At 42.7% G+C, this 15,402-nt stretch overlaps 1 protein-coding gene across 1 annotated transcript in view; it reads left to right on the top strand.

The window, feature by feature from the left end:
* The window catches only part of LOC126355784 (mucin-5AC-like), a 29,879-nt gene extending 23,023 nt beyond the window's left edge, over positions 1-6,856 (top strand). The window contains exon 2 of the mRNA XM_050006194.1: positions 6,480-6,856. The gene's annotated coding sequence lies outside the window, so the exon portion shown is untranslated. The remainder of the gene's footprint in view (positions 1-6,479) is intronic.
* Positions 6,857-15,402: the final 8,546 nt, after the last annotated feature.

Here is a 15,402-nt window from a genome sequence, read left to right as displayed (position 1 = left end):
CGGTTTCAACAGAGTTCGTGTTGACACTCCACGGGAAATCCGATTCGTGCACAGTAGAAAACCAATTCCAAACACAAACTTGCGTTTGTAAAAGTATTTAAATTCAGGTAGTACTATCACCTACTATCATCTATCCCCATGAACCATGGACCTTGCGTTAGTGGGGAGGCTTGCGTGCCTCAGCGATACAGATGACCGTACCGTAGGTGCAACCACAACGGAGAGGTATCTGTTGAGAGGCCAGACAAACGTGTGGTTCCTGAAGAGGGTTGGCTCAAATGGCTCTGAGCACTATGGGACTTAACATCTTAGGTCATCAGTCTCCTAGAACTTAGAAATACTTAAACCTAACTAACCTAAGGACATCACACAACACCCAGCCATCACGAGGCTGAGAAAATCCCTGACCCCCCCGGGAATCGAACCCGGGAACCCGGGCGTGGGAAGCGAGAACGCTACCACACGACCACGAGATGCGGGCTCCTGAAGAGGGGCAGTAGCCTTTTCAGTAATTGCAGGGGCAACAGTCTCGATGATTGACTGATCTGGCCTTGCAACACTAACCAAAACGGACTTGCTGTGCTGGTACTGCGAACGGCTGAAAGCAAGGGGAAACTACGGTCGTAATTTTTAAAGAGGGCATGCAGCTTTATGTATGGTTAAATGATGATGGCGTCCTCTTGGGTAAAATATTCCGAAGGTAAAATAGTCCCCCATTCGGATCTCCGGGCGGGGACTACTCAAGAGGACGTCGTTATCAGGAGAAAGAAAACTGGCGTTCTACGGATCGGAGCGTGGAATGTCAGATCCCTTAATCGGGCAGGTAGGTTAGAAAATTTAAAAAGGGAAATGGATAGGTTGAAGTTAGATTTAGTGGGAATTATTGAAGTTCGGTGGCAGGAGGAACAAGACTTTTGGTCAGGTGAATACAGTGTTATAAATACAAAATCAAATAGGGGTAATGTAGGAGTATGTTTAATAATGAACAAAAAAGTAGGAGTGCGGATAAGGTACTACCAACAGCATAGTGAACGCATTATTGTGGCCAAGATAGACACGAAGCCCATGACTACTACAGTAGTACAAGTTAATATGCCAACTGGCTCTGCAGATGATGAAGAAATTGATGAAATGTTTGAGATAAAAGAAATTATTTCGGTAGTGAAGGGACACGAAAATTTAATAGTCATGGGTGACTGGAATTCGAGAGTAGGAAAAGGGAGAGAAGGAAACATAGTGGGTGAATATGGATTGGGGGAGAGAAATGAAAGAGGAACCCGTCTGGTAGAATTTTGCACAGAGCATAACTTAATCATAGCTAACACTTGGCTCAAGAATCATGAAAGAAGGTTGTATACATGGAAGAATCCTGGAGATACTAGAAGGTATCAGATTATATAAAGGTAAGACAGAGACTTAGGAACCAGGTTTTAAATTGTGAGAGATTTCCAGGTGCAGATGTGAATTCTGAGCACACTCTATTGGTTATGAACTGTAGATTAAAACTAAAGAAACTGCAAAAAGGTGGGAATTTAAGGAGATGGGACCTGGATAAACTGACTAAACCAGAGGTTGTACAGAGCTTCAGGGAGAGCATAAGGGAACAATTGACAGGATGGCTTGAGGACAAATGTAAGGATATAGAGGCTTATCTCACTAGGAATAAGATACAGCATACAGGAAAATTCTTGGAGATAAGAGAACCACTTGTATGAACATCAAGAGTTCAAATGGAAACCCAGTTCTAAGCAAAGAAGGGAAAGCAGAAAGGTGGCAGGAGTATATAGAGGGTCTATACAAGGGCGATGTACTTGAGGACAATATTATGGAAATGGAAGAGGATGTAGATGAAGATGAAATGGGTAATACGATACTGCGTGAAGAGTTTGACAGAGCACTGAAAGACCTGAGTCGAAACAAGGCCCCCGGAGTAGACAACATTCCATTAGAACTACTGACAGTCTTGGGAGAGCCAGTCCTGAAAAAACTCTACCATCTGGTGAGCATGATGTATGAGACAGGCGAAATACCCTCATACTTGATGAAGAATATAATAATTCCAATCCCAAAGAAAGCAGGTGTTGACAGATGTGAAAATTACCGAACTATCAGTTTAATAAGTCACAGCTGCAAAATACTAACGCGAATTCTTTACAGAAAAATGGAAAAACTGGTAGAAGCCGACCTCGGCGAAGATCAGTTTGGATTCCGCAGAAATGTTGGAACACGTAAGGCAATACTGACCCTACGAGTTGCCTTAGAAAATAGATTAAGGAAAGGCAAACCTACATTTCTAGCATTTGTGGATTTAGAGAAAGATTTTGACAATGTTGACTGGAATAGTCTGTTTCAAACTCTAAAGGTGGCAGGGGTAAAATACAGGGAGCGGAAGGCTATTTACAATTTGTGCAGAAACCAAATGGTAGTTATAAGAGTCGAGGGGCATGAAAGGGAAGCAGTGGTTGGGAAGGGAGTGAGACAGGGTTGCAGCGTGTCCCCGATGTTATTCAATCTGTATATTGAACAAGCAATAAAGGAAACAAAAGAAAAATTCGGAGTAGGTATTAAAGTTCATGGAGAAGAAATAAAAACGTTGAGGTTTGCCGATTACATTGTAATTCTGTCAGAGACAGCCAAGGACTTGGAAGAGCAGTTGAACGGAATGGGCAGTGTCTTGAAAGCAGGATATAAGATGAACACCAACAAAAGCAAAACGAGGATAATGGAATGTAGTCGAATTAAGTCGGGTGATGCTGAGGGAATTAGATTAGGAAATGAGACATTTAAAGTAGTAAATGAGTTTTGCTATTTGGGGAGCAAAATAACTGAAGGTGGTCGAAGTAGAGAGGATGTAAAATGTAGACTGGCAATGGCAAGGAAAGCGTTTCTGAAGAAGAGAAATTTGTTAACATCAGGTATAGATTTAGGTGTCAGGAAGTCGTTTCTGAAAGTATTTGTGTGGAGTGTAGCCATGTATGGAAGTGAAACATAGACGATAAATAGTTTGGACAAGAAGAGAATAGAAGCTTTCGAAATGTGGTGCTACAGAAGAATGTTGAAGATTAGATGGGTAGATCACATAACTGCCGGCCGCAGTGGTCTCGCGGTTAAGGCGCTCAGTCCGGAACCGCGTGACTGCTACGGTCGCAGATTCGAATCCTACTTCGGGCATGGATGTGTGTGATGTCCTTAGGCTGGTTAGGTTTAAGTAGTTCTAAGTTCTAGTGGACTGATGACCACAGGTGTTAAGTCCCATAGTGCTCAGAGCCATTTGAACCATTTCGATCACATAACTTATGAGGAGGTATTGAATAGAATTGGGGAGAAGAGGAGTTTGTGGCACAACTTGACTAGAAGAAGGGACCGGTTGGTAGGACATGTTCTGAGGCATCAAGGGATCACAAATTTAGCATTGGAGGGCACCGTGGAGGGTAAAAATCGTAGAGGGAGACCAAGAGATGAATACACTAAGAAGATTTAGAAGGATGTATGTTGCAGTAGGTACTGGGAGATGTAGAAGCTTGCACAGGATAGAGAAGCATGGAGAGCTGCATTAAACCAGTCTCAGGACTGAAGACAACAACAACAACAACAACAGCACTATCAACCATCAAGGTCACTTGACTTGAATACAAATGAGGCGCTGAGAGCCATAACGCCAAAAGCACACCGTCTTCGACCATATTTAAGTAAATATAAGAGAAACCAGTGAGACAACTTTTCGTGAATCTTCATATATACATACATTGTGGGCCTACATTACAGATAAGCCTGACACACGATGAGATCAACATTTGTCAGAAACATGAATAAATGCTACTACAGTCTCACAATCGAAGATGTATGTGCTTAACGGTTCTTAGGGTCTCAAATGGATTCCTCTATGATAAAATCCAAAACTTAATGTACCATGTCTCATTCATAACCCCACAAAATACGTTTTTCTGATGCCCGATCTAATTTTACTATATAGTGAGTGAATTCGCATATCTGTGAAGTGTGCTACTGCCTAGCGGAATTTATGCCAAGCGAGCGTAGATAAACATCTGCTGCAATGTGCTACCACCTGGTGGCATTAACGTAAACTTGCAGTTGACTGGTATGGGGCTCTCAGTGACCCCTGCACATTGTTTATCTATGCCGTAAGTATTTGCCCATAAGGCAATTACGTCACTCCAGTTGCCCATGTGCAGAAGCTCATTAAAACGTGCACAAGTGAAGTTGTGCTCTCAACACTAATGATGATGTCAAGTTTCACCGAGTCTATAGGAGCAATATGTAGCACAGCGTGGTAGATTTGGTTCTGTGTATTTCAGATTACCACATCTATATTACGTTTAACAGGATTAAAAAAAAACCGCTAGGTATCAAAAGTTAGGGCGTTCACGTGCTCTTGTGCTGCCACCACTGTCACACACAGAGCAAAGTTTACACCATTCGCATATGTGTTGCATGCGACTTCCCTCCGTCAGGTAACTGACGACTCGGGCGGCGGGAAAGGCATCCGACAGCAAAGTTAAATAAAAATTAATTTGCCAAAGCCTGAGTTAAGCAGAGTCGGCAGCTCGTCGGGGTAAACGCTAACAGAAAGAAGAACGTCTGTTCAATTTTTTAAATACTTCTATGTTCTTCCAAGTGCCAATGGTGTATGCCATAAATGTTACAAGAAGTATGTAATATTCGAAAAAATAAAAGAATAATAAAAAGAGATACTGATAGGTGTGAATATCACCGAACCATCAGTTTAGTAAGTGTTGGTTCCAAAATACTCACATCAATTATCCGACCCATGGATGAAGCATTTGAGGTTTTGGAGAAATATAAGAATGTGCGAGGCAACAACAATTTTACGACGTATCGTAGCAGATACAACGCATACAGATAAAACTCCTCCTATGGCGTTGGTAGGTGACTGAATACAGATGAAAACGCTTATGGCGTTCATAGATTTAGAATAGAGGAATTACAATGTTAACTTGGAAATGTGAAGAAAAGAGAGACAAAATGTGAGTCTCAAAGGCTGTGTGCAGCTTGTGAAGAATTTTTTTTCCTTTATTGTTATTTTCACACCTGACACAGGTAGGCCGGCAGCGCCATACTACGCCACTCTTCGGCCACAGATATGACAAACGATACAAATGGAGACAATCGAAAAACAGACATGGTGGGTATACACACGTAGACATACAAACTTCAAACACATGGAGCCGTTCACGGGCACAGTGTCCAAAATAAAAATTGTTCAGAAACGTGGACACATGCAGAGATGACAGAGATGACACACTCGAATGATGGAGCACAAACGATGAAACATTGGAACACGAACACGACGGCACACACAAACACTAGGTGATGATCTCCAGTGCGCAAAAGTTCACTATACGTGTACGAGTCCGGGGACCTGCCAAAGGGTGACAGGTGGGAAAGGAGGGAGAGGGGAGGGTGTAATGCCAGTGGCAGAAGAGATGGGAGGGGGAGGAAAGAAGGTAGTGGGGTAGAGGAAGCTCAGGGGAGAGGAGGGAGGGAGGAAAGGAGAAGGGAGAGAGGGTACCTGTGGGAAAAGACACAGGGGGTGGAAGGGGAAGTTTAAAGTTGGGAGGAGGGGTAGATGGAGGGGATGAGGGCATCATCAGAGAGGGGGAGTTGGCAGAAGCCACCTTGGGAGAGGGTATGAAGAGTTGAGAGATGGAGAGCAGGTGGGACGTGGGAATACCAGCGCAGCAGCGGACGGGGTGGGATAGGATGGGAGAGTCAAGCGAGTGAGGGAGATGAAGTTTACGGGAAGTGTAGAGGATCTGTATTTGTTCGACGAAGCGGTGGAGGTGTGGGAACGGAATAAGGTCGTACAGGATCCTTGTGGGGAAGGGAAGGCAGATGCAATAGGCGAGGCACAGCGCATGGCGTTCTAGGATTTGAAGGGATGTGTAAAAGGTAGGAGGAGCAGATATCCAGGCGGGACGGGCGTAGCAGAGGATAGGGTGTATGAGGGATTTATAGGTGTGGAGGATGGTGGAGGGGTCCAGACCCCATGTGTGGCCAGAACGGAGCTTGAGGAGACGGAGTCGGGAATGTGCCTCGGCTCGGGTTGTCCGGAGATGGGGGGTCCAGGAGAAGCGACGGTCAAGGATGACGCCAAGGTACTTAAGGGTGGGGGTGAGGGTGATAGGATGGCCATAAATGGTGATATAGACGTCGAGGAGACGGAAGGGAGGGGTGGTTTTGCCTACAATGATCGCCTGCTTGTGAAGAAACCAGACAGCATTTGCAAGTCAAACGATATGACAGCAGGCAGTATATGAGCACGGAATGAGTTTCGTTGCCTATATTCAGTGTCATTCAATCTATACAGTGAGTAAGCAATAAACGAATCCAATGAGGAATTTGTAAATAAATTACAGCTCAGAGAGAAGTAAAAACTTTTAAGACTTTGTTTTCAAATAATAATTCGCGTCACCTGTGCCAATTTCCACTGTTTGCAGCGTGCAGCGTCATGCGCGGGACGGCCACCGCGGCGCTGGCGTTCGCGTCGCTGCTTCTGCTGCTGACGGTGCTGCCACCCAGCGTGGACGCTGTGAGGCGCGTGCTGGTGCGAGCTCCGGGCCAGGCTGCGCAGGCGCGCCGCGCCAAAGTGCTGCAGGGGGAGCAGCTTCGCAAGGAGAACGTGCGCGAGGGACACATCATTCGCGCGCCGGACCGCATCGTGGACCCGGGCGAGGTCTGCCTCGGCGGCAAGCGGCACGGCGCCGGCCGCTGCCGCGAGGAGTGGTGATACCACGTGTGCAAAAACTCTCACCCAGTATTATGTGAAGATTTTTTCCTAAAAAACAAACAAAAATAAAAATGTACGTTTCTGTAATTTAGGTAGCAAACAACCAACTTTATTTTTCCTAGCATTATTTCCGTACTTTACAGGTACACATGTAACTGGTGTATGCTCAATAGTGTGGACCTTTGCAATACGTAATTTTCCCAACATAAAGTTTTACTTCCCCAACCTCCCAATTCAACCCTCTGTTTTTCTTTTTTGAGTCATCACTCTTCCGACCGGTTTGATGCTGTCCACGATGAAATCCCCTCCTGTGCCATTCTTTTCATCTCAGAGTAGCAATTACAACCAAAGTCCTCAGTTATTTGCTGGCTGCATTCCAATCTCTGATTTCCTCTGTAGTTTTTACCCCCTAGAGCTCCCTCGAGAACCATATACATTATTCCCTTCGTCTTAACAGATATCCTATGATCCTGTCCGTTCTTTTTGTCAGTGTTTTTCACATATTCCTTTCCTCGCCCATTATACCGTGGACCTCCTCATTCTACACCTTACCAGCCCACCTAATTTTCAACATTGTTCTGTAGCACCACATCTCAAATGCTTCTAATCTCTTTTGTTTCGGTTTTCCGGCAGTCAGTGTTTCACTGCCATGAAGTGCTGTGCTCCAAACGTATGTTATCAGAGATTTCTTCCTCGGACAGTAAGGACTTATGTTTGATACAAGCAGATTTTTCAGAAATTTCTTGTAAATTTAAGGGGACCACACCGTGGTTGAGTTCGAAAAAAATCGATTTTCGGTTTTCATAACATTTTGATAGATTAAGGTTTTATTGAAGTACTCTGAAAAGTATTTTGCTGAGAAAAATCTTTTTCGAGCATTTAAAGAGCATTTTCCTACCACATGTGTTTATGTGCCAAGCCCACTTTTTTGTCACCCACTTCTCTGCACATATTTTAGATCTTTATATCCCCTACATTTGCACGTTAGGGTTTTTTTACTCCCGAGTGTTATAGCTATCTTTGGAATGCAACGCATGGTATTCTTTTGTTTCTGTTGTTTGTAAACAACACGCTTTCGAACACGTGGTTGGTTTTGTTAAAGTCTGATTGCGAGTAGTTGTTACAGAAAAGTTGCAGGTATACTATGGGCAGATAATTAGGAGAAATAAAGAAAATCTGGAGGTAATGAAGAGAGATGTTTGGGCCATATTTTTCCAAAAGTCCTCTACTGATGGTAAGCCATGTCATGGATTGTGTCCATCAGGAGAAAATTCGTGGTGCAAATACAATATGGCTCAGGCAACTGGAGAATCTTATTCTCACCAGCACTCTCTTCCTGCTGCTGTTATTACAGCAGTTAAACCTATTTTCAGAGACTTTGGCTCATCCTGACCTTCCAAGGAAATGTCTGCATGCGCAGACACAGAATCCGAATGAATGTTTCACAGCATAATTCGGAATCGCCTTCCTAAAACTGTATTTGTAGGTATGCATACAATGAAACTAGGAGTTTATGCTGCTGTTATTACACTCAATTGTAATATTGGAAGGAGTTGGGTACTGAAAAAGCTGGTAATTAATCCTGGTGAAAATATGATCACTGCGCTGCAACAATGCAATAAAATGAGGACAGCCGATGCAGACAGGTCTGCATCTAATATCGCCAAGAAAGCATGACAAAAATCAAGGAAGGTGAAAAAGAAGCTGGAAGACCTGCTAGAGGCCAAAGAAGGGCCGTCATATGCAGCAGGACAGTTTTAATGAACTGTAAGTAACAAATTCCAAAAGTTTTTTCTTTAAAGTCAATTTACCGCAAACTAAAATTTTCGGTACATGTGCCCCATTGTATCAGAAACTATCATAGATAAATGAATGAAATTTTCAGAGATTCTGTATAACATAAAAAACCACCTCTGGTACTACATTCATTAATATTCCCCCATTAGGAAGTTAAAAAAAAATATTTTCTGCAGAAAAATTAATATTTTTTGTTAATAAATTTAAAAAAAAGTATTTGAGACGACTCTACTAGACAGCCAAATTTTGACTACTTTGTCTGCATTAATAAAACCGAAATAGGACTGAATTGCAGTTTATGAGCAAACTGTATAAAACATGAATAACAGTCCCTAATGTGACAACCAGCCACTTTGTCATACTTGAAAAGAAACAGTTCAGTCAATTAATACATTCATACCTTTCACACAATTAAAATGCAAGAAAGTGTTCAGTATCTTTAAAGCACTACTTCTCAAATAAGTGCATTGTTTTCGCACTCATTTCTGAAAAAGTGTTTGGATCAAAAGCAAAAGTAACAAATTTGTATATGAGAATCAAACGCTCTTATGAATGAAACATGAAACCACAGTAACCTTCTTTCGGAGAGCAAATACGAATTTCCCTTATAGTTCCATTGCGTGACACTGTGTGAGTAGGAACTAATATGTTATACACGCTGCCATTTTGCTGCACTGCTGAGAAAATCAAGTTCACCAACACTGATAGGCATATATATTTTGCAGTCTTTCAGATAAAGCAGCATCGTTGCTCTAGATTTGTTGTTGTCACATCTCGCGTTCAACAATGGATGGTGATAATTCTGCAACGCTTATATTCTTTCAGTGTATTTTATGCTTCTACCTGTGTTGAGGTGCCTCAAGCTCTATAACACGGAAGTAGAAGAATACCTGTTCTCTTGTGTTACAACAAAAGTTGAGAAGCAAAAGATAAATTCTGTTAGTAGAAGTAGTGTGGAGTGCATTTTATATTGCCGGCTGCGGTGGTCTCGCGGTTCTAGGCGCGCAGTCCGGAACCGTGCGACTGCTACGGTCGCAGGTTCGAATCCTGCCTCGGGCATGGATGTATGTGGTGTCCTTAGGTTAGTTAGGTTTAAGTAGTTCTAAGTTCTAGGGGACTGATGACCACAGAAGTTGAGTCCCATAGTGCTCAGAGCCATTTGAACCATTTCATACTAACATTTTGCATGCAAAAAGAAAAGAATTGAATGATGGCAAAGATTACAGTGGAGCAACAATAACAGGCTAACTGCCATGTCACACGCTCATGCAACATAATGTTTCACATTTGTTATACACCGCAATGCTGAGTCAAAAAGTTCCAACGCGCAGAAAAATCCATTAACCGGCAAGCCATATCTTGATAACACAAGTATCAAAAATTATCTCAGTTTCCAAATTTCTGAGGAACATGACAGCAGAGGCATGCACAGTTTTAGATACATGTCATCAAGGGAACTTAGTCTGAAATGTGTGTGTTGTATCTTTGCATTTCATATTGCTTCGAAATAAGGGTTGCTGTGCTTCCATCTGCCTAATTTCAACTTTTCAAGGTGTACTCAGTTATCCAGCAGCTGCTGGGTGCATCATTTACTGGGTGCGTCAGCTACTGGATCTTAACTCTCTGAAGGCCACCACATAGTAGAATTTTGGGCCTAGAAAACCAGCCATTTATGCCGTTATTTGAAGCGTTACTGGCGTGTATGTAATTGATGCATATTAACGAGTAATACATACTGAGAAAGAACAAGCTTCACGACTTACTTTCCATATACAGGGTGAGTCACCTAACCTTACCGCTGGATATATTTCGTAAACCACATCAAATACTGACGAATCGATTCCCCAGACCAAACGTGAGGAGAGGGGCTAGTGTAATTGGTTAATACAAACCACAGAAAAAAATGCACGGAATTATGTTTTTTAACACAAACCTACGTTTTTTTTAAATGGAACCCCGTTAGATTTGTTAGCACATCTTAATATATAAACAAATACGTAATCAGTGCCGTTTGTTGCATTGTAAAACGTTAATTACATCCGGAGATATTGTAACCTGAGTACCATTCCTCCGCTGTTCGATCGTGTGTATCGGAGAGCAACGAATTACGTAGGGATCCAAAGGGAACGGTGATTGACTTTAGATGCAGAAGAGACTGGAACAGAACATTACGTCCACATGCTAACACCTTTTTATTGGTGTTTTTCACTGAGGCACATGTACATTACCCTGAGGGGTGAGGTACAAGTACACACGTGGTTTCCGTTTTCAATTACGGAGTGTAATTGAGAGTGTCCCGAAATGTCAGGCCGATAGATGTTCAATGTGGTGGCCATCATTTGCTGCACTCAACTGCAATCTCTGGCGTAATGAATGTCGTACACGCCGCAGTACATCTGGTTTAATGTCGCCGCAGGCTGCCACAATACGTTGTTTCATATCCTCTGGGGTTGTAGGCACATCACGGTACACATTCTCCTTTAACGTACCCCGCAGAAAGAAGTCCAGAGGTGTAAGATCAGGAGAACGGGCTGGCCAATTTATGCGTCCTCCACGTCCTAGGAACCCCCCGTCGAACATCCTGTCAAGGGTCAGCCTAGTGTTTATTGTGGAATGTGCAGGTGCACCATCATGCTGATACCACATACGTCGACGCGTTTCCAGTGGGACATTTTCGAGCAACGTTGGCAGGTCATTTTGCAGAAACGCGATGTATGTTGCAGCTGTTTGAGCCCCTGCAATGAAGTGAGGACCAATGAGGCGGTCGCTAATGATGCCGCACCATACATTTACAGTCCAAGGTCGCTGTCGCTCTACCTGTCTGAGCCAGCGAGGATTGTCCACGGACCAGTAACGCATGTTCCGTAGATTCACTGCCCCGTGGTTTGTGAAACCCGCTTCATCGGTAAACAGGTAGAACTGCAACGCATTCTCTGTTAAGGCCCATTGACAGAATTGCACTCGATGATTAAAGTCATCACCATGTAATTGCTGATGTAGGACACATAAATTGGGTGAAAGCGGTGACGATGCAGTATGCGCATGACACTGACTCAGTCCACCGGCTCTCGCAATGTTCCGTGAGACGAATGCAGAATAACAATAGCAGCAAGCGCTACATGCGGACACTGCGACAGCTAGACCAAACCACAACAGTGCACTACAGCCACACCCGTAAACACGGTCGTCATCGTAAACATGTCCCTGCAGATGCTGCTCGCCGACCGTGGCCCCTGTTTGTTACAGCACGCAACTGAACGTCGGAGGTTTCAAGCGTCAACTTTAGGTTACAATATCTCCAGATATAATTAACATTTTACAATACAACAAACAGCACTGATTACTTATTTGTTTATATGTTCAGATGTGCTAACAAAACTAACGTGGTTCCGTTTAAAAAAACGTAGGTTTGTATTAAAAAACATACTTCCGTGCATTTTGTATGGTTTGTGTTAAACAATTACACTAGCCCCTCTCCTCACGTTCAGTCTGTGGAATCGGTTCGTCAGTATTTGATGTGGTTTACGAAATATATCCAGCGGTAACGTTAGGTGACTCACCCTGTATACGATATGTAATCAAAAAAATAACGGGAATTTTTGGCTTTCTTTAAGAATCTTTACTTATTCAGTGACAGCAACTTTCTCCTCTTCAAAGAAACCCTCCTCAGATGCGATAAACTTATGCCAGCGCTTTTTCCGATCTCGGAAGTCCTTCTGGAACTCACTTTTCGTTATGACGCACAACTTCTTCAGCGATTCTGTTTTATCTCATCAGTGGTGGGAAAACGATATCCTTCCGCGGTTGTCTTCAGGCTCGGAAATATAAAGAGGTCGCAGGGAACATGTCTGCCGAAAATGATGCCAAAAGAACACGAACGAGCATTGACGAGTTAGCGAGAGCACTGTCTTGATGGAATTTTTAGAACTGATTTTTGCTACAATCGTGGTCGTTTCCATCGAAACGTTTACGCCACACGTAAGGTCTTACCTCACTCATACCAGTTTCACCAAAAGCCGCAGTCAACACTTTGAATGCGGTGCAGCACTTTACTCCATTTTTCAAGCACTAAAGTAAACATTCGTCGTGCACTCGGAAACAAGGCCAACAGTAGATTAAATATTCAAAACAGCTGTAAATGCAAACATACACCAGGAACATGTACACCAAAAAAATAATAATTTAAAAACGAATATATAAAGCCCGCGACATTAAAAATTACCCTCACATTTTAATCACACTTCGTGCTTTAGTTTTTATAGAGTACAAATTTTAAAATAATGACAGAATGTGTAATTATCCTTCCAAAAAAGTGGTGGTGAATTATTGAGCAATTTCTTTATCTTGAGCTTCTGAAATTTCTTGCTCATTCAACAAACGTGACTTATTTGCAGCAGAATTACAAGAAAGTAAAAAATCTGATGAGTACACACATGAAATTACGTCAACGTAACCACGTGTTCGCTCAGCCATTCGTGACAGCAGCAGTTGTGTTTGCTAATATTTATTTTCAAATAATTCTAGGAATCGATTGCAGAATTGACAGGCAGCGAGACGTCTGTACATTGTTCTCATACGAAATGAGCCCAGTTTTTGTGCGATAGATGGCTCGCTCATTGAGAAAATCGTAGTCTGAGCTATATTCGAGATTGGTCTTTTGAATAGAGCATTGTGGCACGAGTTGTGCTCCAGCTTGGTCGACAAAGTGTGTTGTACAAGATGACACTCAGAGTAGCTGTTTGGATGATCTTGCATAGCAGCCAAAAGTGGCTAGATCAGTGATCATGAAAAGAAAGTGAAACTCGGTAGTTGATAAAACAATAAACCTCATTTTGTAGCTACGCAAGGGCGTCAGCTCCGGGATGAGGACGGGGAGCTGGTAACTGCTAGTGGGTGTCAGTTACTAGACATGTCAGCTACTGAGATTTTCCTCTATGTTACTTCGAAATTGTTACATAGCAAAAGAAGTAACACTCACTCCTTCTGCTGCAGCAAAACTGTAACAAACCGCCTTATGTTACAGCAGAACTGTAATACCTAGCCCTCGTTGTTACCGCAAAATTGTAATCAATTGACGCGTCTTACAGCAATTTCCAGTGTAACCATTTTCCAGTGTCACTGCGTACATACTTTTGGATGGAACATTGGAAAATTAATGTTCAGCTGACATGGTTACTGTTGTTACCCTGCACGTGCACTTATTTAGACTCCAGAAATGTAACATACTCGGAGACTGAATCAGTGTACAAGTGTAAACATCAGCAAGTCTAATCATGATGTTGAGTAAACCAGCTGAACTCTATTACGTTCCACTGCAAATTACATAGCAACCTTAACATGTTGCCTTCTATGTTGCAACAAAACTGTAAAAATTTTCCTTCCTCGTTACAGTAAAACAGCAGCACATGCACAAGCTGCTTGTTGGATGCTACTGGGGCAATGGTGCGAACCTGACATGGTGACAGCCGGTATCACAATGCTTGTGTGTAGCATAATCATAAACCTATGGCGACAATGTATGTGCCATGACCTTTTTTGAGTCGATAGTTTTGTGGCGAATTCCTCTTCTGTGCCAACCATTCTATCTCAGAGTCGTACTTGCAATCTGCGCCCTAAATTATTCGCTGGATGTATTCCAATCTCTGGCTTATTCACCAATTTTCACCCTCTACAGTTTTTCTAGTACCATGGAAGTCATTCTCTGATATCTTAGCAGATCTCCTGCCATCCTGTCCCTTCTTCTTGTCTGTGTTTTCCATCTATTCAGTTCCTCGCCGATTCTGCAGGCTACGTCTTAATTCCTTACCTTATCAGACCACCTAATTTTCAACACGCGTTTGTAACACCACAGCCGGCCGGTTCTAGGCCATTCAGTCCGGAACCGCTCTGCTGCTACGGTCGCAGGTTCGAAAGCTGCCTCGGGCATGGATGTGTGTTACGTCCTTATGTTAGTTAGGTTTAAGTAATTCTAAGTCTAGGGGACTAATGACCACAGATGTTAAGTCCCACAGTGCTCAGAGCCATTTGAAACAATTGGAGCACCACATCTCATTGTCAGATGCCTCCATTCTCTTCTGTTCCGGTTTTCCCGCAGTCCATGTTTCACTACCAAACAGTACTCTGCTTCAAATTTCATATTCACATAAATATCTTCCTCAAATGAAGCTCTATGACTGATACTACTTGACTTCTCTTGGCCAGGAATGCCCATTTTTCCAGTGCTAGTTTGTTTTTGATGTTCCACTTGGTCAATCTATGATGAGATGTTTTGCTGCAGGTAGCAGAATGTCTTAACTTTACCTACTTCGTGATCATCAATTGCGATGTTAAGTTTCTCGCTATTGTCATCTCTGCTACTTCTAATTACTTTCGTCTTTCTTCGATTTACTCTCCATCTATAGTCTGTACTCACTCCGTTCAACGGATGCTATCCTGTAATTCATCTTCACTATCAGCGAGACGATAGCAATTACATCAGTGAATCTTGTCATTGATATCCACTCGCCTTGAATTTTAATTACTCTCTTGAGCCTTTTCTTTTATTTCGGTCATTGCTTCTGCGACGTATAGATTGAACAGTAGAGCCAAAGTAATACACACCTCTCGTACACCATTTTAATCCGAGTACTTCGTTCTTTTTCTGTGACACTTATCGTTCCATTTTGGCTCTGGGTATATGTTGTATATTACACGTCTTTTTCTACAGTTTACACCTATTTTTCTCACAATTTCGAACACTTTGCTCCATTTGACAATGTCGAACGCTTTTTTCAGATCAATAAATCCAATGAACCTATCTTGACTTTTCTTTAGTGTTCTTTCCCGTATACGTTGGA

The sequence above is a fragment of the Schistocerca gregaria genome, chromosome 3, assembly GCF_023897955.1.
Source record: "Schistocerca gregaria isolate iqSchGreg1 chromosome 3, iqSchGreg1.2, whole genome shotgun sequence".
In the NCBI taxonomy this organism is placed as follows: Eukaryota; Metazoa; Arthropoda; class Insecta; order Orthoptera; family Acrididae; genus Schistocerca; species Schistocerca gregaria.
The sequence above is the reverse complement of the archived record's forward strand: the minus strand, read 5'-3'. Positions and strand labels throughout refer to the sequence as shown.